This window comes from Lynx rufus, unplaced genomic scaffold (assembly GCF_022079265.1).
Source record: "Lynx rufus isolate CCGP_SWC_20201006 ecotype Redwood Valley unplaced genomic scaffold, mLynRuf1.p SCAF_5, whole genome shotgun sequence".
Lineage (NCBI taxonomy): Eukaryota > Metazoa > Chordata > Mammalia > Carnivora > Felidae > Lynx > Lynx rufus.
Window position 1 is genome coordinate 86,531,049 of NW_025814867.1, and position 23,462 is coordinate 86,554,510.

General features: G+C 38.1%; 1 protein-coding gene and 1 pseudogene across 1 annotated transcript in view; one reads left to right on the top strand and one right to left on the bottom strand.

Annotated features, from left to right (window-relative positions):
- Positions 1-23,462, bottom strand: part of PIGX (phosphatidylinositol glycan anchor biosynthesis class X) — an 85,060-nt gene that overhangs the window by 4,389 nt on the left and 57,209 nt on the right. The window lies entirely within an intron of this gene.
- LOC124526498 (40S ribosomal protein S21-like) lies at positions 7,337-12,407 on the top strand (annotated as a pseudogene).

Consider the following 23,462-nt stretch of genomic DNA (forward strand, 5'->3'; position numbering starts at 1 on the left):
ATAGCCAAAAGATTAAAAAAAAACACCCAAAATATCCATCAACAAATGGACAGATAAAATGTAGCATATCTATACAATGGAATATTTGGCCACGTAAAGGAGTGAAGTACTAATACCGGCTACAACGTGGCTGGACCTTTAAAACATAAGTGGAAAAAGAAAGACACAAGAAGACCACATACTGTATGATACCATTTATATGAAATGTCAAGCACATGCAAATATTTCCACAAAGACAGCAGGTGATTAGTGGTCACTAAGAGGTGAACGGAATGGGATGTGACTACTAATGGGTATGGCGTTTCTTTCTGAACGCCATTTCATGAAAATGTTCTGGAATTAGACATCAGACATTGCACAACCTTTTTAATATCTTAAAACCACTTAATTGTACAGTTTAAAATGGTAAGTTTCAGCTATGTGAATATCTCAAATTAAAAAAAAATTTTTTTTAATGATTTATTTTTGAGAGACAGAGCACGAGTGGGGGAGGAGCAGAGAGAGAGGGAGACAGAGTCCGATGCGGGGCTTGAACTCAAGAACCATGAAATCATGACCTGAGCCGAAGTCGGACACTTAACCTACTGAGCCACCCAGGCACCCCGCTACATAAAATACTTTAAAAGTGAACTTAAAAGTAAAGATACAGGGGTGCTTGGGTGGCTCAGTTAAGCCTCTGACTCTTGATTTCAGCTCAGGTCATGATCTCTCGGTCATGAGATCAAGCCCTGGGGCGGGCTCCATGCTGAGCGTGGGGCCTGCCTGAGATTCCTGCCCCCCTTCCCCAGATAAAAACAAAAACAAAAACAAAAATAAAATAAGAGAGGGGCACCTGGGTGGCTCAGTCGGTTAAGCGCCGACTTCAGCTCAGGTCATGATCTCGCGGTTTATGGGTTTGAGACCCGCATTGGACTCTGTGCTGACAGCTTGGAGCCTGGAGCCTGCTTTGGATGCTGTGCCTCTCTCTCTCTCTGCCCCTCCCCAACTCATGCTCTGTCTCTGTCTCTCAAAAATGAATAAAAGTTAAAAAAAACTTTTTAAAAAAATAAAAAATGAGATACAACAAAATTAAACATTTTATTGATTTCATGAAGTACATTTTTTAAAAATTTTATCTATCTATCTGTAAGTTTACATCGAAGTTAGTTAGCATGTAGTGATTTCAGGAGTAGATTCCAGTGATTCATCCCCTGTGTATAACAGCCAGTGTTCATCCCAACAATTGTCTTCCTTAATGCCCCTTACCCATTTAGGCCATCCCCCCACCCACAACCCTTCCAGCAACCCTGTTTGTTCTCTGTATTTAAGAGTCTCCTATGTTTTGTCGCCCTCCCTGTTTTTATATTATTTTTGCTTCCCTTCCCTTATGTTCATCTGTTTTGTATCTTAAATTCCACACGAGTGAAGTCATATATTTGTCTTTCTCTAATTTCACTTAGCATAATACCCTCCAGTTCATCCTACGTAGTTGCAAACGCGAAGTACATTCTTAAGTGAAACTGGTCTTAAAGAAAAAACAAAAAAAACCCTCCAAGTGTATGGCCACTGCCTCGATTTGTGCCAAAATGTAGGCTGTTTTACCTGCAGCACTGCAAGTGTCAACAGTATGAAAGGCAAAGAGTATCTTAGTATTATTATGAAAATAGGTTTTGACTTCATAAACCCCAGTGGTACCACACACCACACTGAGAACAGCTGCTTTAAAGTATATCCCAGCTCTACACTTCACCCTCATACGCCAATTATTGTTTTACTGAGGTGGCAAAAGACACATATTTATTCATTCTTTCAAAACACAGCCTTTCTATATACAGTACTTTGTTCACCCAAAAAATTTTCTTTACTGCTCTATTTTAATATACTGCACAGTAGGTTTTTAATTTGCTGCATACATTCAGTCCAATAGAACTAAAGAGGAGCTAATAGATTATTTGTTTCACAACATTCTTCTTGGTGATTATATATTACAGGTAAAGTTGAATTAGCTATCTCAAGGAAATCCCAATTAACATGATGTTATTACCTTACAGGCAACACATGTCTAAATAAACCCCCAAATTTAACATTAAACGTATGGGTCACAGATATCCTTAATGAAATTACTCAAGATGACAAATATGACAAGAACAATTCTAAGTAATATGCCTCATAAGTGATTAGATCTTAGTAAATACAAGCATGACAATCCTTGATACTATAACATCAGCTTAGCTGAGGACTTCATCACTTCATCTCAAGATTTCTCTAACCAGTATCTATGTCTTCAACTGCTGCTCAGAGGAAGAGGTTAGAAGCTTTAACCAGCTTCCTAAAGAGTTTCCATGCATTCAGGTTTTGCTTAGAGCTACCCATAAGCAACAGACTGAGGACTAAACTCTGATATTTAGGGACATTTACTACTGAATTGATCTGATATCATGAATGCACCACATAAATCATATGCCTCATTTTACCCAAATACACCAAAGAATTTTCTGGCCTAACTCATCTTTGTGTATAAATTTCTCCATTCTTAAACTTTCTTCAGTACTTTCTGTATCTAACCAAATCTTTCAATGTTCAGCAAGAATTATTTCCTATGTAAGATCATTCCTGTCTATCCTTGTTCAAAATGATCCTTCAAATCCTCTGAACAAGACTGACCCCCGCCCCCCACCTCCACACAGGCCCCTCACATCCTCTGAATACAAGTTACACAGGAAAACTAATTCAGAGAGTAATAAAGCTGGATTAGAATTTACCTGGTCCATCTTTCTTTCTTTTTTCTTTTTTTAACGTTTATTTATTTTTGAGACAGAGAGAGAGCATGAATGGGGGGAGAGCCAGAGAGAGAGGGAGACACACAATCCGAAGCAGGCTCCAGGCTCTGAGCTGTCAGCACAGAGCCTGATGCGGGGCTCGAACTCACAGAGTGCGAGATCATGACCTGAGCCGAAGTTGGACGCTTAACCGACTGAGCCACCCAGGCGCCCCTCTTTCTTATTTTATGCGAAGGACCAACACCCCCCAAAATAAGTAGGCTGAATTTAATTACTAACAAACTAAGACCAGAATTCAAGGTCAGTAACAACTCAATCTCACGTTGTTGTTTTTTTCTTAATCATGTTAATATATTGGATCACCCTCGGGGTATCTGGCTGGCTAAGTCAGTGGAGCATAGGACTTTTGATCTCCAGGTTGCAAATTTGAGCCCCACGTTGGGTGTAAAGATTTTTTTTAAGACTTTATGATTTTTTTTATGTCATCTCTACACCCAATGTGGGGCCTGAACTCACAATCACGAAATCAAGAGTCACAAGTTCCACCAAGTCAGCCAAGCACCCCTAGAGATTACTTAAAAATAAAACCTTTAAAGGACTCTGGCAATGAGTTACAACTGTGCATCCTTAATTATTCTTTTAGGTATCTTTCCTGCTCAAGACTTCAAGCAATTGGGGCGCCTGGGTAGCTCAGTCGGTTAAGCGTCCGACTTCAGCTCAGGTCACGATCTCGCAGACCGTGAGTTCGAACCCCGTGTCGCGCTCTGGGCTGATGGCTCAGAGTCTGGAGCCTGCTTCCGGTTCTGTGTCTCCCTCGCTGTCTGCCCCTCCCCCGTTCATGCTCTGTCTCTCTCTGTCTCAAAAATAAACGTAAAAAAAAAAAAAAAGACTTCAAGCAATTGAAAGGCACCACCACCACTATTATTATTATATATTGTACTGTCTCCTTTAATGTTTAACACAGATCCTTGCATGTATTAAGACAGTTAATAGTTGGGGCGCCTGGGTGGCGCAGTCGGTTAAGCGTCCGACTTCAGCCAGGTCACGATCTCGCGGTCCGTGAGTTCCAGCCCCGCGTCGGGCTCTGGGCTGATGGCTCAGAGCCTGGAGCCTGTTTCCGATTCTGTGTCTCCCTCTCTCTCTGCCCCTCCCCCGTTCATGCTCTGTCTCTCTCTGTCCCAAAAATAAATAAACGTTGAAAAAAAAAGACAGTTAATAGTTACTGATTTAAGGTACTATATACTCTGTCACCAGAGGAAATATTCTTCCCAAATTTATTAGTTCTCTATCAAAAAGCATTTCACTACACAACATATAAACTACCCTATATTAACAAAAATATCTTTGGAAAGATTTACACTTTTCCTCTAATAGCTAATTCATGGCGTTAGTCTTTAATCCTTTTCCATAAAACAATGTTATTTTTTTCTGTGTGTTGCTTCTACTGATGGTGTCAAATGCCTAAAAAGTGCTAAGTGACGATGTGATAAGGTTCTCTACATCTTATATTTTAGCCAGAAACAATATAAGAACAATTCGTGATAAAATTCTGATTTACCAGTGTTTTGCTCCATCATTACCCAAAAATGTTTTCTTAAAAAAAAAAAGATAATAATGCTTCTCTCTAAATCTGTTCACTTTTTGCTACTTTTCAGTGAAAAACAAGTAGGCGAAACAAAAAGCCCCAAAACACACTGTACTTTTCTAACAGGCCCATTGTTTAATTGTGACACGACTCAAAAACAAACAATTCCTCAATTGTCTACTGAAGGAGACCAGGGGAAGCTAAATATACGACAGAAATGAAAAAAAGGAGTGGTGTCTGGAACTAGTCAGTCTTAACTAGTAAAAATCGATATATTTTTTATAATCTAACTTGGATCAACTATGGTACTTAATGTACAAACTATACACTACTAAAAAATGATTTGAAAAGCACAACTTGCTTTATATTTTTTACTTACATTTTATATAAATAACAAATGAATCTTAAGTTTTCAGTACCTTAAAAATGAAATCTAACACTATTTGATAGACTTCTAGTAATCTCTCAATAAGCTATAAGAGCTCCCAAAACACTGGCCTCTCCTCCCTTCCCACCTCACAAAAGCTTCAAAAGCTTTTGAGAGAAAGTATCGATTAAAAATATCACTAATCACCTCAAATGTACAACACACGCTATGGAAGGCAAGTTCACAAATTAAAAGGAAAGGAGTGTTTTTATTTGGTGGCAATGGCCATAACATCAGGTCTGTTAGTAGCAAAGCCAGAAAGGAAAAGGAAAAGTGGGGAAGAGATACAGAAGACTACTGGGGCACTGGAAAAGAATAAAGTAGTGTAAAGAAACTCTGACTCAAACTCAAATAAATGAAGGAGTGGATAATATATCAAATCTATAAGGATAGGCTAGTTAAGATGAAAAGGATGTTTCCATAGAGCCCAAAGCAAAGTGAAACCAAGAACAAAGAGTAAGCAAGTTACCAATCCATTTATTCTTGAAGGATTTTTGACTAACCCTTGGAGACCTTAAATTTCCACTTTGACGGCTGTCACAGGGGACAGGTGATAAAGCCAAGTCTGCCTGAATTGAAAAATCTAATAGAAGCCCCTTCCACACAAGACCAGGACCTAAAAAGTAAAATCTGTTCAAGAGTAAATCAGGAATGAATCCCTCTGGGCCAAACGGAACAAGAAAACCTTCAGTATTTTGAGTCCAGTGATACTGTGGAGTGGGGGCTGGGGGTGAGGTTCTCTGAGGAATCCTAACAACAAAATGTACGTTTTTTGGTATGAATTCATCCCACCTCTGAGGTCCCCCAAATTCCCAAATAGGTTTAATTAAATATGGTCATGCTAGTGAATGGTAAAATCAAATGACAAGAACTTTAGATCTTTTTGGGTACTACTCAGATCTCAAATAATACCCAAATATAAAATTCTAAGGAAAAGGAACATCTCATAGTGAAAATTCAGAAAACGAAACAAAGCACCATGACAGAACTAGCCAAAACGGACTGGTGAAATAAATAGATGTAGAATGATTTGACACAGAATATGTATCAGAAGTTTGAAAAAAAGCAAATATGAAAAACCACCATACAAAACTTTTGGAAAGGGGCACCTGAATGATTCGGTCAGTTAAGTGTCCAACTTTGGCTCAGGCCATGAACTCATGATTCGGGAGTTCGAGTCCTTCAACAGGCACTGTCGGTGCAGAGCCTGCTTGGGATTCTCTCTTTTTCCCCCCTCTCTCTCTCTCTGCCCCTCCCCCCATTCTGTTTCTCTCAATCTCAAATTTAAAAACTTAAAAAAAAAACCATAATACCTGAATATTTGAATTTGACATTTGAAGTAAAAAGGAGTGCAGACTTAGTGGAAGGAAGAATTAGTGAACTGGGTGAGGTAGGTCTCTTTAGAAAGTAACTAGAATGCTGCATAGACACAAAGAGAAAATATGAAAGAAAAGTAAGATGAGTAGGTTGGATGACCTAAGATATAACTATTTGAGTTTCAGAAGAAAGGACATAATGAATGAAGGAATGGTTTACCAGATAAATTAGTAGCTGAGAAATTTCTAGAAGTGATGAAGGACACAAAATCCATAAGATGAAGAAACTTAATAAATCAAAAGCAGGATAAAAGTAATTTACACACCAAAGTAAAGACACATCAGAGTGAAATTAAGATCAAAGAGCAAAGAGTTCCAAAAATCAGCCAAAGGAGAAAAAGGGGCAACTGGACTTTAGCTTACTTCCTGATAGCAACAACAGCCAAAAAACATTGGAACATTCTCAATGTCCAGAGAGAAGGTGCCAACGTACTTCAGATTCAACAAAACTCTTCTGAGAATGAGGACAAAATAAAAATAATTTGAGACAAAGAAAATTTTCAAAAGATTAGAATTCCACTATTCTCTTAACCAAAATCAGTCAAGTTGGAAATCAAGAACAAAAAGAAAACCAGAAAAATATACCTTAAGTTTTGGAAATTTTAAAACATCTCTAAAAACTTACAGTTAAGAAAAGATATAATGGAAATTAGAAAATACTTAGAACTGAATGAGAGTGACAAAGCTACGTACCAAAACTTAGAGGATTGGATAAACAAAATGTGGTATATACCTACTGTAGAGTATGTTCATCTATAAAAAAGAAGTGAAATTTGATATGTGCTCTAATGAGCATCAACTTTGAAAACATTAAGTAGAATGAGCCAGACACAAAAGGCCAAATAGTGTATAATTTCACTTCCATGAGGCATCTGGAGTAGTCAAATTCATAGAGACAGAAAGAATAGAGATCACCAGGGCCTGACAGTAGAGTGAAATGAGCACTTATTGTTTAATGGGTACAGAGTTTCTGTCTGGGATAAGAAAAGTTTTGAAAATGTTAAGTTTTATGTTATGTATATTTTACCACACACACACACACACACACACACACACACACACATGCCGGATGTGATTAAAGCACTTAAGGACACTTAGAGTTCTGAAGTTTTACTTTATAAACACTCATAGGAATTAAAAGGAGTTCTACTGGTAGTTAGCAGAGATCACAGATAACCAGTATTTCGCAATGGGTCAGCAAGTCCTCATAACTCTTGAATGTCCCACCGTACAATGGTTTAGTTATATATAAAAATATATACGTATATATGTGTGTGTGTGTGTGTGTGTGTGTGTGTATATATATATATATATATATATATATATATATATAAACCTAGAGCATAGTTCTCTTTTACATATAAAATATATTTTTTAAGAAATTTTTTTAACGTTTATTCATTTTAGACAGAGAGAGACAGAACCTGAGCAGGGGAGGGGCAGAGAGAGAGAGGCAGACACAGAATTGGAAGCAGGCTCTAGGCTCTGAGCTGTCAGCACAGAGCCCGATGTGGGGCTCGTACCCACAAACCAAGTCAGATGCTTAAACTGACTGAGCCACCCAGGTGCCCCTAAAATATATTTTTTACAGTTTTAACTCTCACTGAATTTTCCAGCCATGCAACCACTATGAAACCAAGAGGACCTTGACCTTCACTTTGCTCAGTTCACTTTTACTGAGATGTTTATTCACCATCTGTAATATCATATCACTTAAAGCAACATGCTCATGCTGGATGAGTAATCAATGGCAGTACATCTACATGAGATTGCATTAGGTCAAGCCTATGAACAGATAGATACAGGTACTTCATACTGATTTTTTGAGTAGTTGTGATCAAGTTATTTACAAATGTGTATTATAGTTTTCCTTTTATTTCTTATAATGAATATAATAAACAAATATAAAAAATATAAATATACATTATTATATATAAATAATGGGTTGTATTACCTGTAACAGCAAAAGACTGGAAGCATCTCAAACAGTAATAAATAGGAGACTGGTTTAATTAGCTAGATGTATCACCCACTAAAGTATTATATGTGAAAATGAATGAGAAAATCACTCTACCCCATGGAGTGATCTCAGGGTACGCTACTAATGAAAATCAAAGATGGGAGAAAAATAGAAGTATCATATGCTACCATTTATCTAAGGGGAAAGAAAAGGCATGTCAACACATAGACATGCACATATGCACTAACACATGCTTATTATCTTTTTAATCGAAGGATAAACCTTTGATTGGTTACTGTGGGGGGGAGGAAGGGACCAAAATGGGGAGGGGGGGACTGGGGCACCTGGGTGGCTCAGTCAGTTAAGCGCAGATTCTTGATTTTGCCTCGGGTCATGATCTCACAGTTGACAGCACAGAACCTGGTTGGGATTCTCTCTCTCTCTCCCCCTCAATAAATTACCAACAAAAGTAGAATGAATACCACTACTTGAAATAAATAAGATACCACAGAGACCCAATCTAATAATCCATTGGCTGCTAAAAATGTCCTTGCATTTTTCACTTCACAGACAATACGTGAAACTTATTTAGCTTTACTATTAAGTGAAACAAAGACCACTGTACAAAATTAAATGCAATTTGGCAGAGGTTAAAAATTCCCATTTTCTTCTGTTCTTACATCTTTCGGGGTTACAACATCTACAATGGGAACTTCACTATGTGTTACACATTTAGCAAATACTCATTAACCAGGTTATGACACTGCTTCTATTATGAGCTATTATGATGTATCATATTTCCTCTACCAAACTCCCTTTGTGAGAAGGTACTAATTTTGTCTCTCTCTTTACTCCCCAACAGCACCTGGCAAAGTGTTATATACATATACGTCAACATCGTAGAATACCAAAATGTGTTTTTCACCTACATAAACAATGTTAGCCAGTTTAGGCAAGTAAACTATGCAACTAATCAAGTTGACTACTGAAAGACAATTCACTTATCTCTCTAGTCCTTCAATTCAATTACCTATAAAATGTATTAATACCTGAATTACTATTTTTGAAGTGACTGGGGACAGGAGACTGCAGGATGTGAAAAATGCTTTGAAAATTTTTTTATCTGGGTTTATTACCATTTACTTCTTTTCCTCCAATGGTTTTGCTATGGTAGAAGAAACAAGTGTTATTAATTGCAACTAAAAAGATTGTCTACAAAATGCCAACAAAACTATGATAAATTATTAAGGTAAACACAAATTTTGCCAAGATAAAGAGGAATACACAAAACTCAACTGCATTTCCCAAAGTGAAATGGGAAAGGGAAAAGATACCATTTATAACATAATAAAAAAATACCAAGTTCCTAGAACAGAAGTTCCCAAATCTTCTCAACTCACGGTGCCCTTGTTATTCCCAGTAATTATTCAAAAATGACAAAAGAAATTCCAAATGGTTTCATTTATTTAGTAGTTAGGTCCAAACAACTTTGGGAAACATGCACCTGATGGGCACTGCACAACTCAAGACCTCAGACACTGCCCACACTCATTTCCTGCTCCATGCTGATCTTTGTACTTTTAATCTCAGCAATTGCTTCATAAAAACAGACATTATCAAATGTATCACAACTTAATGTTGAAACTGTGAACTCCCAAGAGCTCAAAGTCCACACAGTGCTCAACAGATGTCAATCACCGATACCCTCTAATATTTAAAATCCCATGGTGACTCTGAGTTCAGTGGGATATCAGTTTGGGAACCATGTAATTAGAACGTTTACACAGAGGGGAAATATACTCAAAGATATTAAGTAGAACTAATAAATGGAGAGAGATACTAATGTTTATGAATTTTAACACTCAAAACTGTACAGATGCCAAATTTCCTCAAATTAATCTACAGATTCAAAGTAATCTTAATCAGGGGTACCTGGATGACTCAGTCAGTTGAACGTCTGACTCTTGATTTCAGCTCAGGTTGTGATCCCAGGGTTGTGGGATTGAGCCCTGTGTGGGGCTCCATGCTGAATGGGATATTCATTCATTCATTCATTCATTCATTCATTCATTCTCTCTCTCCCCCCTCCTCTCCCCTGCTTATGCACTCACTCTAAAATAAATTAATTTAAAAACAAAACAAAACAAAAAATACCAAAGTAATCTTAATCAAAATCCCAAATGGGTTTTATGAAAAACTACACAGCTAATTCTAAAATCTATACAGAAGAACAAAGGCTCAGGAGTAGCAAAGACACTCCCAAAATAGAATCATGTGGAGAGACTTGCCCTGCTATGAACATTTTTTATCTAAGAAATTGGATCCTGTACCAGATACCACACCACTTATGCATCTTTTCCAATCCTTTTAGCCTCACCTGTCTCTTATTCAAGTTGCTACTCCAGCAACCAGCTCTATGCTGGATGTGGCCATTTTTTATTTTTCTTTTTTATCATTTTTAAAATTTTATTTATTTTTTAAAATTTACATCCAAATTAGTTAGCATATAGTGCAACAATGATTTCAGGAGTAGATTCCTTAGTGGCCCTTACCCATTTAGCCCATCCCCCCTCCCACAATCCCTCCAGTAACCCTCAGTTTGTTCTCCATATTTATGAGTCTCTTCTGTTTTGTCCCCCTCCCTGTTTTTATATTATTTTTTTCCCTTCCCTTATGTTCATCTGTTTTGTCTCTTAAAGTCCTCATATGAGTGAAGTCATAGGATTTTTGTCTTTCTCTAACTAATTTTGCTTCACATATTACCCTCTAGTTCCATCCGCGTAGTAGCAAATGGCAAGATTTCATTCTTTTTGATTGCCAAGTAATACTCCGTTGTATATAAATACCACATCTTCTTTATCCATTCATCCATCAACGGACACTTGGGCTCTTTCCATACTTTGGCTATTGTTGATAGTGCTGCTATAAACATGGGGGTGCATGTGTCCCTTCGAAACAGCACACCTGTATCCCGTGGATAAATGCCTAGTAGTGCAATTGCTGGATTGTAGGGTAGTTCTATTTTTAGGTTTTTGAGGAATGGACGTGGCCATTTTTTAAATGCATACACAACATAACAATGCCTCACTTCATTCCTGAGCTGCGTACATTGCCACCCACCCATGTGCAATCTGGTAATGCAGGGGTGAACCTATAACTATTCGTGATGAGAAGACATCCCACCTCATTAGACAGATCCTTTTTCTATCCTGTGTTGGATGATCCTGTGACAAACTTTCTATAACTTCCTGGAGGACAGTACAATGGGATTGAGCAATCAGTTACACTTCCATATGGGCTACCACTCTACGTATGCTCCACTCCCTCTTTCCCATTATTTCTGCTCCCTGGGATATATTCTTCCTAATAATGAAAAGATACATAAGCCTTCTGCTGCAAGCTCTGCCTTCTGGTGAATCCAGGTGAAGAAAGATCCCTGCCTTATGTCATATCAAATAAAATTTTATATGGATTAAAGATTTAACATGAAAGGAAAATTCTCATTTTTATTATTATTATTTTAATCTGTATTTATTTTTGAGAGAGAGAGAGAGAGACAGCATTAGAAGGGGAGGAGCAGAGAGGGAGACGCAGATTCTAAAGCAGGCTCCAGGCTCTGAGCTGTCAGCACAGAGCCTGATGCAGGGCTTGAACTCACGAAAGTGAGTTCATGACCTGAGCCGAAGTCAGATGCTCAACTGACTGAGCCACCCAGGCGCCCCGTAAAATTCTCATTTTTAGAAAATTATATAGGAGGATATCTTTATGTAGAAGAATACCTTTTATGACTGTAAAGGAAAAGAATGATAAATATGACTACATTCTATACTATAAAAAGACATGCCATAAACCAGGAGATATCTGCAACAGAAGTAAGTTGACAAAAACTGTATCCAGAATATAGAAAGAATTCTTATAAAGAAATACGTTCTGTACTCACGCTAGTGGCAGTGGCAGCAGGTGCACCCTTGGCAGGCAAAATGATGCCAGCGAGTTCGTGGACCTATATGTGCCGTGAAAATGCTCCTCTAGCAACCGCATCATCGGCACCAAGGACCACGCATCCATTCACATGAAAGTGGCTGAAGCTGACAAGGTGACGGGCAGGTTCAATGGCCAGTTTAAAACCTACGCTATCTGTGGCGGCACCATTCACAGGATGGGTGAGAGAAACGACTCCACTCTGGTCAAGGCCGATGGCATCGTTTCAAAGAACTTCTGACTAAAGAAGATCATGGATGTGAGATACTTGTCATGAATAAATAGCACCCCCCCAAAAAAGAAATAAGTAAAAGACAAACAACCCAATAAATAATGGGCAAATGACATGAATGGGCATTTCATGGAAGATGACAAGTGAATAAAATACATGAGAACATGCCCAACCTCATAAAAAATCATGGAAATGTTAAGGCCAGTAGTAGATAAGGAAATGTAAGTTAAGGCCATTAGTAGATACCATTTTACATCTTCTCGATTAAGAAGGCTGACCAAAATCAAATGCTACCAAGATGCAAAGAGAACTTTTATAACTGCTGGCAGGAGTGCAAAGTAGCAAAACTACTTCAGAGAACAATTTGGTATTAGCTTGTAAAGTTGTTTGCCTTTACATTCTGCAACTTAGCAGTTTTATTCCTGGATATAAATCCAAGAAACTCTTGCACATATGCAAATTGTAAGAATATTTATAGTAGTACTGTCATACCAATAAAAGACCAAAAACAACCCTTTATATGCCAGGCTATGTGCTGATAACAAACATTGCAAAATCTTAATGTTTTAACACAAAGAAGGTTTATTTCTAGTGGACACTAAGCTTGAGGAAGTTATTTTTCTTAAGATAATTTATGGATCTAGGCTGCTGTGATTCTAAAGTTTACTATCTTAACAAGTTGTCACCAAAATGGAAGAGAGAGACTAAGGGAGCCTGTGGGCTTTTAACTGTCTCAGTCCACAAGCGACATACCTTACTCATGGTTCAACAAAACCTGCCACATGCAAGGCAATCCATAAATATCTGTTGAATGAATGCATGAGTACAGAGGAATAAGAGACCATTTTTACCATCTCAAAATGATTTGTGAAAGTGCATGCCTTTGACTTGATAAATGACATAAAAGATAGACAGTTTCACAGATAAAAAATGGGGGAAAGATACTCCAGTACTACCTATCGATCGCAGTGAACACGCTTCACCTCACAGACTGTGAATGATCCTGAGAGGCTGGCTGCCACATCTTCCTGTAGGCTGTGATTAGAATTCTTTTTTTTTTTTTTTAATTTTTTTTTTCAACGTTTATTTATTTTTGGGACAGAGAGAGACAGAGCATGAACGGGGGAGGGGCAGAGAGAGAGGGAGACACAGAATCGAAAGCAGGCTCCAGGCTCTGAGCCATCAGCCCAGAGCCTGACGCGGGGCTCGAACTCCGGGACCGCGAGATCGTGACCTGGCTGAAGTCGGACGCTTAACCGACTGCGCCACCCAGGCGCCCCTGTGATTAGAATTCTGAGGCTGCATTCCACTTCTGGGAGGGTATGAAATAAAATAATCCAGCAAAGACAGACAAAAAAAAAATCTCTCCTTGCTTTAAGAAAAATGTTTTTTGGGGCTCCTGGGTGGCTCAGTAGGTTAAATGTCCGACTTCGGCTCAGGTCATGTGATCTCACGGTTCGTGGGTTCAAGCCCCCTGCCTGGCTCTATGATGACAGCTTGGAGCCTGGAGCCTGCTTCAGATTCTTTGTCTCCTTCTCTCTCTGCTTCTCCCCTGCTCACACTTTGTCTCTCTCTTTCTCAAAAATAAACGTTAAAAAAAATAATTTTTTAAAATGTTTTTTGGAAAATGATGGAGAAATATATATATTACATATATATTCCTAAGCAGTATCAAATTAGATACAGAGGTTTAAAAAACTGAACACTCAAGGGGCACCTAGCTGGCTTAGTCCATAGAGCACATGACTCTAATCTTAGGGTTGTGAAATTAATCTCCATGTTGCATGTGGATCCTACTTAAAAACAAAGAAAAAGAACAACAACAACAACAACTAAATACTCAGAAAAGTTTTCCTTTGGTGCGCCTGGGTGGCTCAGTTGGTTAAGCGGCCAACTCTTGATTTTGGCTAGGGTCATGATCTCACAGTTTATGAGTTTTAGCCCCTCATGGGGCTTTACACTGACAGCAGAGCCTGTTTAGGACTCTCTCTGTCCCTCTCCCCCACTCTCTTTCTCCCAAAAATAAATATATGAACTTAAAAAAATAATAAAATCTTTAAAAAAAGTAAATAAAACTTGTTTCAGTATGAACATACCATTCTGTAAACTGCGCTATTTAATATGGGTGGATATACTAGACATATATGGCTATTTAAATTTAATTAAAATGAAATAAAATTCAGATACTTAGTCATACTAGCCATATTTCAAATGCTCGGTGGTTACATGTGGCTAGTGGCTGCCATATTGGGCAGCAGAGATATAGAACATTTACATCATGGCAACAAGTTCAAGTTAAACAGCACTATTCTAAATCCTTCTATACAACCACTCATATACAGTCAGAGGAAGAGTGGTTATTTTAATATTAGATATTTCTAAGTCAAGATTACACTGAAAAGGTTTAAAAACTAAACTTTAGTATAAAGTTTTAATGTTTTCCTTAAGTTTATCAAAAATGGAAAGCAAACAATTCACTTCTGTACCAACTTGGTTAAAAGGCTGACAAGTCAACAAGAACCAGTCTAGATTTAGTAGTATAGAATATATCTCTGAAAATGGGCCTAACATTATATATCCTGGCCACTTATTTATATAAGCCCAGTTGTGAATTAACACCCAAGAACTTTGCTTTCATTCTTTAGAATTACTGTCCAACTTTTAAAGTGTAAATGCCAATAAACAGTGATATGGAATTATAAAGGCTTTCTTTCATGAGAATCCTTCAGTCTTTGACATCTAGGCAAGGATTAATTCCTATACCTCAACAAGGGCAAAATTCAGTTTTCAATTTGTTTTCCCAGATTAAGTCTGCCAGAACCCTGTTTACTAAGAGGCGCATTCATATGAAAATCTTTGAGCAAAGAGGAGAAAAGCATGATGGACTTCTAAGATGCAACATTCCATCAATGTGATTACACTGCAACTACAATGTGATTAACTTCCTGATGGTCATTTAAAGAACACCAAAGTAATGTCTAGAGATTGTCTATTCGACAAGCTTCTATAAAAAGTTACAAAAATACTACATCAAAATAAAAAGCTTCTGCATAGCAAAGGAAACAACAAAACTAAAAGACAACAAAGATGACCTACAGAATGGGAGAAGATATTTGCAAATGACATAACTGATAAAGGGTTAGTATCCAAAATATAGCAAGAACTTATGTAAGTCAACACCCAAAAAAACCCAAATAATCCAATTTAAAAAATGGGCAGAAGACATGAACAAAAGAACACATGAAGATGTACATGAAGATGTTCAACATCATTATTCATTAGGGAAATGCAAATCAAAACCACAATGAGATACCATCTCACACCTGTCAGAATGGAGAAAAAGGAACCCTTGTACACTGCTGGTGGGAATGCAAACTGGGTGAGCCACTACAGAAAACAGTATGGAGATTCCTCAAAAAATTAAAATAGAATTACCATATGATCCAGCAATTCTACTACTGTGTATTTACCCAGAGAATATAAAAAATGCTAATTCAAAAAGATATATGCACCCCTAAGTTTATTGCAGCATTATTTACAATAGCAAAATATGGAAGCAATCTAAGTGTCTATCAATAGATGAATGGGGTGCCTAGGTGGCTCAGTTAGTTACGCGTCCAACTTTGGCTCAGGCACATGATCTCACGGTTTGTGGGTTTGAGTACCACATCAGGCTCTGTGCTGACAGCACAGCTTCGGATCCTGTATCTCCCTCTCTCTGCCCCTTCCCTGCTCATACTCTGTCTCTCAAAAATGAATGAACATTGGGGCACCTGGGTGGCTCAGTCGGCTGAGCGTCTGGCCTCGGCTCAGGTCATGATCTCATGGTTTGTGAGTTCAAGCCCTGCGTCAGGCTCTGTGCTGACAGCATAGAGCCTGGAGCCTGCTTCTGATTCTGTGTCTGTCTCTCTCTCTCTGCTCCTACCCCGCTCATGCTCTGTCTCTCTCTCTCTCAAAAATAAATAAACATTAAAAAATTTAAAAAAAAAAAGAATTAACATTAAAAAAATTTTTTTTACACAGATGAATAAAGATGTGGTATATAAATATAATGGAATATTACCCCCCCAAAAAAGAATGAAATCTTGCCATCTGCAACAACGTGGATGGATCCAGAGGATATAATGCTAAGTACACTAAGTCAGACAAGACAAATACCTTATGATTGCACTCATGCATGGAAATTAAGTAACAAAACAGACAAACAACAAAAAAGAGACAGACAAAAAGCCAGACTCTTAAACACAGAGAACAAATTGATGGTCAACAGAGGGGAGGTGGGGCAGGGAGGATGGGTAAAGTAGGTGAAAGGGATTATTGTGATGAGCACTGAGTAATACATCGAATTGTTGAATCACTATACTGTACACCTGAAACTAATATAACTCTGTATGTTAATTGTACTGGAATTAAAAATAATACAAAAAATATAATAAAAAATTTTAAAGTACTTACATAAATAAATTTTGCATAAACACCAAAGATAAAGTTCCTCCAAATGCTAGTATATATCATTTTGCATTATTATATTTCAAAGCCAATTTCTTCTGTAAACAAATATACAAAAGCAGCAGCAAGCACCACCACAGAAAGCTTTCCCTCCCAACTATCTCCTCTACCTAGCCATATTTGATCAAATGATTAACATTGATTCTTTTTAAGGGTAATAGACCTGAATGTTTTTCCCATGTTTCTACAATACACAAGGAGAAAAATACTTTTCTATATTCTAATTTTTATAAATGAACATGTACTGTTTTTGTAATGAGGAATAATAGCTGTCATCTTCAATTAAAAAAAATAAAAACTTTAGGTGAAATAGGTGAAGGTAAAGGGGATTAAGAGGTACAAACATCCAGTTATAAAATAAATAAGTCATAGGGATGAAAAGTACAGTATAGGGAATATAGTCAATAAGATTGTAATAATAACACTGTGTGGTGACAGATGGTAACCACACTTATTGTGGTGAGCATTTTGTAATATACAGAATTGTCAAATCACTATACTGTACACCTGAAACCAATATAACATTGTATGTCAATCATAGCTGAATTAAAAAAAAACCCTATTGATCTTACAAGAGCTTCATATACTACTACTTTTTTTTTTAATTTAAGAGAAACAGTGAGAATGGGGGAGGGGCAGAGAAAAAGAGGGAGAAAGGGCATCCCAAGCAGGCTCCAAGCTGTCAGCACAGAGCCTGATGTGGGACTCATCCTACAAACCGTGAGATCATGACCTGAGCCAAAACCAAGAGTCAGAGGATTGACTGACTGAGCCACCCAGGCGCCCTGCTCATATACTACTACTTCTTCAACTGTCATAATCTCATAGAAGTTCTACTCCTATGAGCTCTGACAGCACTAATACCATTCCCTTGCTGGTTACTGATTTAGTGCCTCTCAATTCCAAGTTCATCCAGTCTGTCCATTCTGAAAATAGACCTGGGACTTTTAAAGTTTTTCCGTGGCCAGCGGGCACGATGTTAAGCTTTATCAGTAGAGGGCGCAGGAGAGACACTGTAGGAGAAAAGTTTTGCTTCCTGGTTCTGGTGTGTTTGCTCACCAGACTCCTCCAGCATCAGACTTGTATTCGGCAAGGTGACCAGCAGCATACCCAGCAGCCACCAGTTCCCCCTACTCTCTTCTTGGGAGCTTTTGTAGTGGAGTTAACTAACACCTCCCTGTCAACAGCTTTCTCTGGTACCCTAGAGAAAAGATGTTCGGCAAGTTCTGCCCACACAGCACCACTGCTATTTAGGTATCCACAGGCATGCTGTCTCCAACAAGGTCTAGATCTCAGCTCTGGGGGAAGGAGGGTTCCTTCCTAGGTGCCGAGTGAGCTATGAGCCCTAGGTAGCAGCTGTTCCTTATATCTGCTATTACTATATTCTTCAGACTTGTATTTACTTCTTACTAGCTCACGCGTCATTATTCTACCCTCTTGTTGTAATCAATAATTCGTTCCACGTTCAAATGATTCTGTGGGTTCTCTTCTGATTGGACCCAGAATGATAGAGTCCCATCTGTAAGTTTTACACTTACACACTTCTTTGAACTTCAATCACCCGGCATCTAACTTTTCTTATCTCTTTCTGTAAGATATTTTTTTTAAGTTTATTTACTTATTTTGAGAGAGAGGGAGACTGCAAAAGCAGGGGAGGGGCAGAGAGAAGGAGAGACAGAATCCCAGGCAGGCTCTGCACCATCAGCACAGAGCCCAATGTGGGACTCGAACTCATGAACTGTGAGATCATGACCTGAGCCGAGTTCAAAAGCTTGACATTTAACTGACTGTACCACCCAGGTGCCCCTCTATAAGATTTTAAACTCATGGCTGGCAAGGAACATTTTTCTTAATTTGCTGCATCAATCTGATGCTGTCCAACATAATTCTTTTAATACAGAGGGACTAACAAATGTTTAAACTCACTTCACATGATTCATAAATACTCTATACACCCTCATTAGTTTAAGACCACTATAAACAAATAAAACACTTTTTAATGATCCGCAATGGTTTCAGAATTTCACCAACCAAACCATAAATAATCAGGATAGCATTAGAATGTACTCCTTGGTGTCCCTAGACTACAAGGTTTCAGAGACTGGAACAGCCAACATGCTTAGACCTCCTAGGCCCAGTAAGATAGGAGATATGAACTGCTCATGCTCACAGACTATTCATGGCTACAGGGTCAGAAAGAGGCTGAGGATGAATAATGCTTATTTTTGTATAAATGTGAAACAATAAGGTAAAAAATTATGCTCAGAACAAGGATGTTAAACAGCCAAGTGACAAGTTATTTACAAACAAGTAACATAACTACATTGGAATTTCAGGGTGATAAGGTTGGATGTAAAATAAAGGGGTACGAGGTGTTATGGTAAAGGTGCCTTCTGTGCTTTTGGAAACCTGGCAGAAACCCCCCTCTAACAAGCACAGTATCATCAACACTGAGAGTATGTCCTATGAGGGAAAGTGGGAAAGGGTCAGAAAGCTATCCTCACTGGCCCCAAACTTAATTTGCCTGATCTTTGCTGAAACGGTACACTCTAGCTTATCCCAGTAAAATGTAACTAGCTTGTGTAAAATCTGTATGAAATGCATGTTTTCCTCAAGCCTCAAAACCAGCCCTCTGTGGGATTACCTCAGTAGCAAGTTAGAATTGGGAGTCATAGCTGGAAGTACAGAAAATATAAGAAACATGCAATTGCCTTGAGTTCAAACACAGAAAAAGTTGCGTGACTTTTCAAATGCCTTTTAGTAATGTAAAACAGTACCATTCAAAAAGAGTTACGCTAACTGTTTTCTACCAGTACTCAGTGAAATACAAAAATTGAGAGAAACTCAATTTAGACTCTCACAGTAATTTGCTATTGACACTAACAACAACAAAAAGGGCTTGTATTTTGTACATCTAATTTTTCTTTCATTTCCATTGTATAGTATTTTATAAAAGTTGTTAGTCCAGTACCAAAAGATTCTGAGAGGCACTGTTCTAAACCACTCAACGCTGAACACAAGATATTTTCCCAAAAGACCTGAATACATATTTCTCAAAAGATATAAAAATGGCCAATAAGCACACTGGAAGATACTCAATGTCATTAGCCATCACAGAAATGCAAATTAAAACCACAAGATACCATTTCACACCCATTAGGATGGCTACTATCAAAAAGAAAATAACAGGTGTTAGTGAGGATGTGGAGAAATTGGAACTCTCACACACTGCTGGCAGGATTGCAAAAGGGTACAGTCGCTTTGGAAAACAGCCTGTTAGCTCCTCAAAAGGTTAAACGTGGAGTTACCCTATGACTCAGCAATTCCATTCCTATGTATATACTCAAAAGAAATGAAAGTATGTCCACACAAAAACCTATACACAAATGTTCACAGAAGCACTATTTGTCTAACAGTCAAAAAGTGAAAGCAGCCCTATTTCCATTAACAGATGAGTAAATAAAATGTGGTGTACCCATACAATGGAATATTATTTAGCCATAAAAAGAAATGGAAGTATCCATACACACTACAATATAAATCGACCTTGAAAACACTGTGCTAAAATGAAAGAAACCAACCACATAAGACATTTTCCATGAATCTACTTACATATCCAGAACAAATTTATAGAAACAGAAAACATATTGGTGGTTGCCTGGGACAAGGGGGGAGCAGTTGGGGTAAAACAAGTGACTGCTATCGGGTGCAAGATTTCTATTTGCAGTAATGCAAACATTAAAAAGTAGTGATGGTTAGGTAACCTTATGAATACAGTTAAAATATATAACACACAAAAACCCCCACTTAAATGTACACCCTTTAAAGGGTGGATTTTATCATAGATGAATTATATTTCATTTTTTTTAATTTAAAGGAAAAGAAGCCATATAGATGCAGAAAGGGAATAACAGAAACAGAGGCAGAGATGGAGGGTTTACTTCTGGTAAAGAAGCTACTCTGAAGAAATTGCTGCAGCCTCCTAGAGTAATTAAAAAAAAAAAAAGATTTCTAAACAAACGATTTGAAGAATAGAAACATCACTGGAATGATCATACAGCCTTTCAATGGGACAGCTTTCCAGGAGACAAAACTATTTAAAGTCACACTTCTTGCTGTGTTCAGAAAATGAATCATGGTATCTTCAAAGCCATTCCTCCTACATTCTATGCTACTGTTCTTCATATGTGAGAAAAAGACTGATAGTTATCATGTAACAAAACAACAACAACAACAAAAACACCGAAAAATAACAGCTGTCTGGATTATGTGTTCTGCTAGTAAAATTTCTATCAGGTGACATAAAAATATGGAAGTAAAAATGTTCAGTTTTTCCTTTAAGAAATTAATGGTCTTGGAGGAAAACAATTTTGAAAATCATTTGTTTCAGGCTTTCACACTCTTATCATAATACCCTAATTCTCAAAATCATCCATGCCTCTCAAAACTTCTAAGTCACTGCAGCCCATGACTTAATCAGTTATTATACCTAAATGCACTCTCAGCCCCTCCCAGTCTAATCTTCACACTGCAGGGAGCAACCCTGAAGTACATTAAATTTTGTCACTTCAGTATCCTACTTAAAGCCTTCAAGTGGGATACTGAAGATAAAGCCCAACAATACATGCATGATAAGGTCCCTAACTTTCCAGACTCATTTCTTTGTAGTCTTTCCCTCTACGGGCTTTAAGTTTTATCCATTCTTCCAGTTTTTCTAACGGCCATCTCAGGCCTTCACACATGACCTTCCAGGAAGATTTTTTGTTCACTGAACGGTCATCCTAATTTCCCTGGGACTAGAGAGCTTTCCTGGGACATGGGACTTTCAATACTAAACCCAAGAAAGCCTGTGGCAAACTGCAACTGAGTTGGTCAGCCTATTTTCTGTCTACCACCTCCGCCTGTCGAGTATTGGCATACAGGTCACTTTCTCAGAAAACCTTTTCTAACATCTCTTCACTCCCATCCCATGTATCTTATTTTATCTCGTTTGTTAACATTCATCACACTGGATTTGCCTTTTTAATGTCTGTCTTCCCTTACTATGTTATAAACTCCACAAGCACGGATCGATTATTTTGTTGACCACCTCATCACCTAAAATTGTGTCCAGTTCATCTGTTTACATGAGTAATTGCTGAATAAATAAACCAATGAAAGTTTTATCTATGATGGCATCAGAGTCAAGTAAAGGTTTTTTCCTTTTTAGGCTAGAAGGGACCCAGCAAAATTTGAAGATACAGTCACTATTCTGTCTTCTTTCAGGTCACTATTCTAGAAAACTAAGACAATTAATTAAACGCTCTATTTATTCTGATCCTCACAACTGATAAAACTGATCTAGGAATCTCACCTTAACAACCATATATATTCAGGATAAGACCAGCAGGACATTAAACAGTCTAAATTCTCACGATTCGATCCCTATTACAAGAATTCCTCAATTTACAACAGATCATATTCCTACTCAGAAGGTAGGATTCCAGGCAAAAGGAACAAGCATGAACATGTAAGTATGATCTAATTTATGGGACAGCAAAGAGACAAGAGGACATATGGCAGCAAATAGTGAAAGGTCAGACTGTTGAATGGGGCCAAAAAGTCACAGGTGCTGGGCAACTGGGAGCACCAGAAGTTTGAGAGATTTGGTTTTAAGTATTTTTTATTTTTGGGGTGCTTGGGTGGCTCAGGTGATTAAGCATCTAACTCTTGATTTCAGCTCAGGTCATGATCTCTTGAACAATGAGATGGATCCCCGCGTTGGGCACCATGTTGACAGTGTGAGCCTGATTGGGATTCTCTCTCTCCATTTCTCTCTGCCCCTTCCCTGCTCACACGTGCGTACTCTATCAAAATAAACTTTAAAAAAAAATGAGTTTAGGGGCACCTGGGTGGCTCAGTCAGTTAAGCATCCAACTTCGGCTCAGGTCATGATCTCTCAGTCTACGAATTTGAGCCCTGCTTGGGCTCTGTGCTGACAGCTCAGAGCCTGGAGCCTGCTTCAGATTCTGTGTCTCCCTCTCCCTCTGTCCCTCCCCTGCTCACACTCTATCTCTCTCTCAAAAAAATAAACATTAAAAAAATTTTAATAGGGGCGCCTGGGTAGCTCAGTCGGTTAAGCGTCTGACTTCAGCTCAGGTCATGATCTCGCGGTCCGTGAGTTCAAGCCCCACATCGGGCTCTGTGCTGACAGCTCAGAGCCTGGATCCTGTTTCAGATTCTGTGTCTCCCTCTCTCTGTGATCCTCCCCCATTCATGCTCTGTCTCTCTCTGTCTATCTCAAAAATAAATAAATGTTAAAAAAAAAATTTTTTTTAAATTTTAATAAAAAATGAGTTAAAAAAAAAAACAAGTATTTTTTATTTTCATCTCTTATTCTCAAAAGTAGTACATGATCATTACAAAAAAACCCAGACCAGAATAAAATCTAAATTCCACTTCCCAGAAAGACCTGTTTTTTATATTTTCATACTAGAAGCAGGGAAATGACACAGTTAAAGGAAAAACACCCTCAGGCTCTCCTAAGTCATTCAAATATTTATTTTGTGCCTACATTGTGTCAGATGCTAGAGATCAAAGATAACTACCATTCAGTGTCCCCTCTGAGCTTGTTGTCAGTGGGAAAAGTAATAA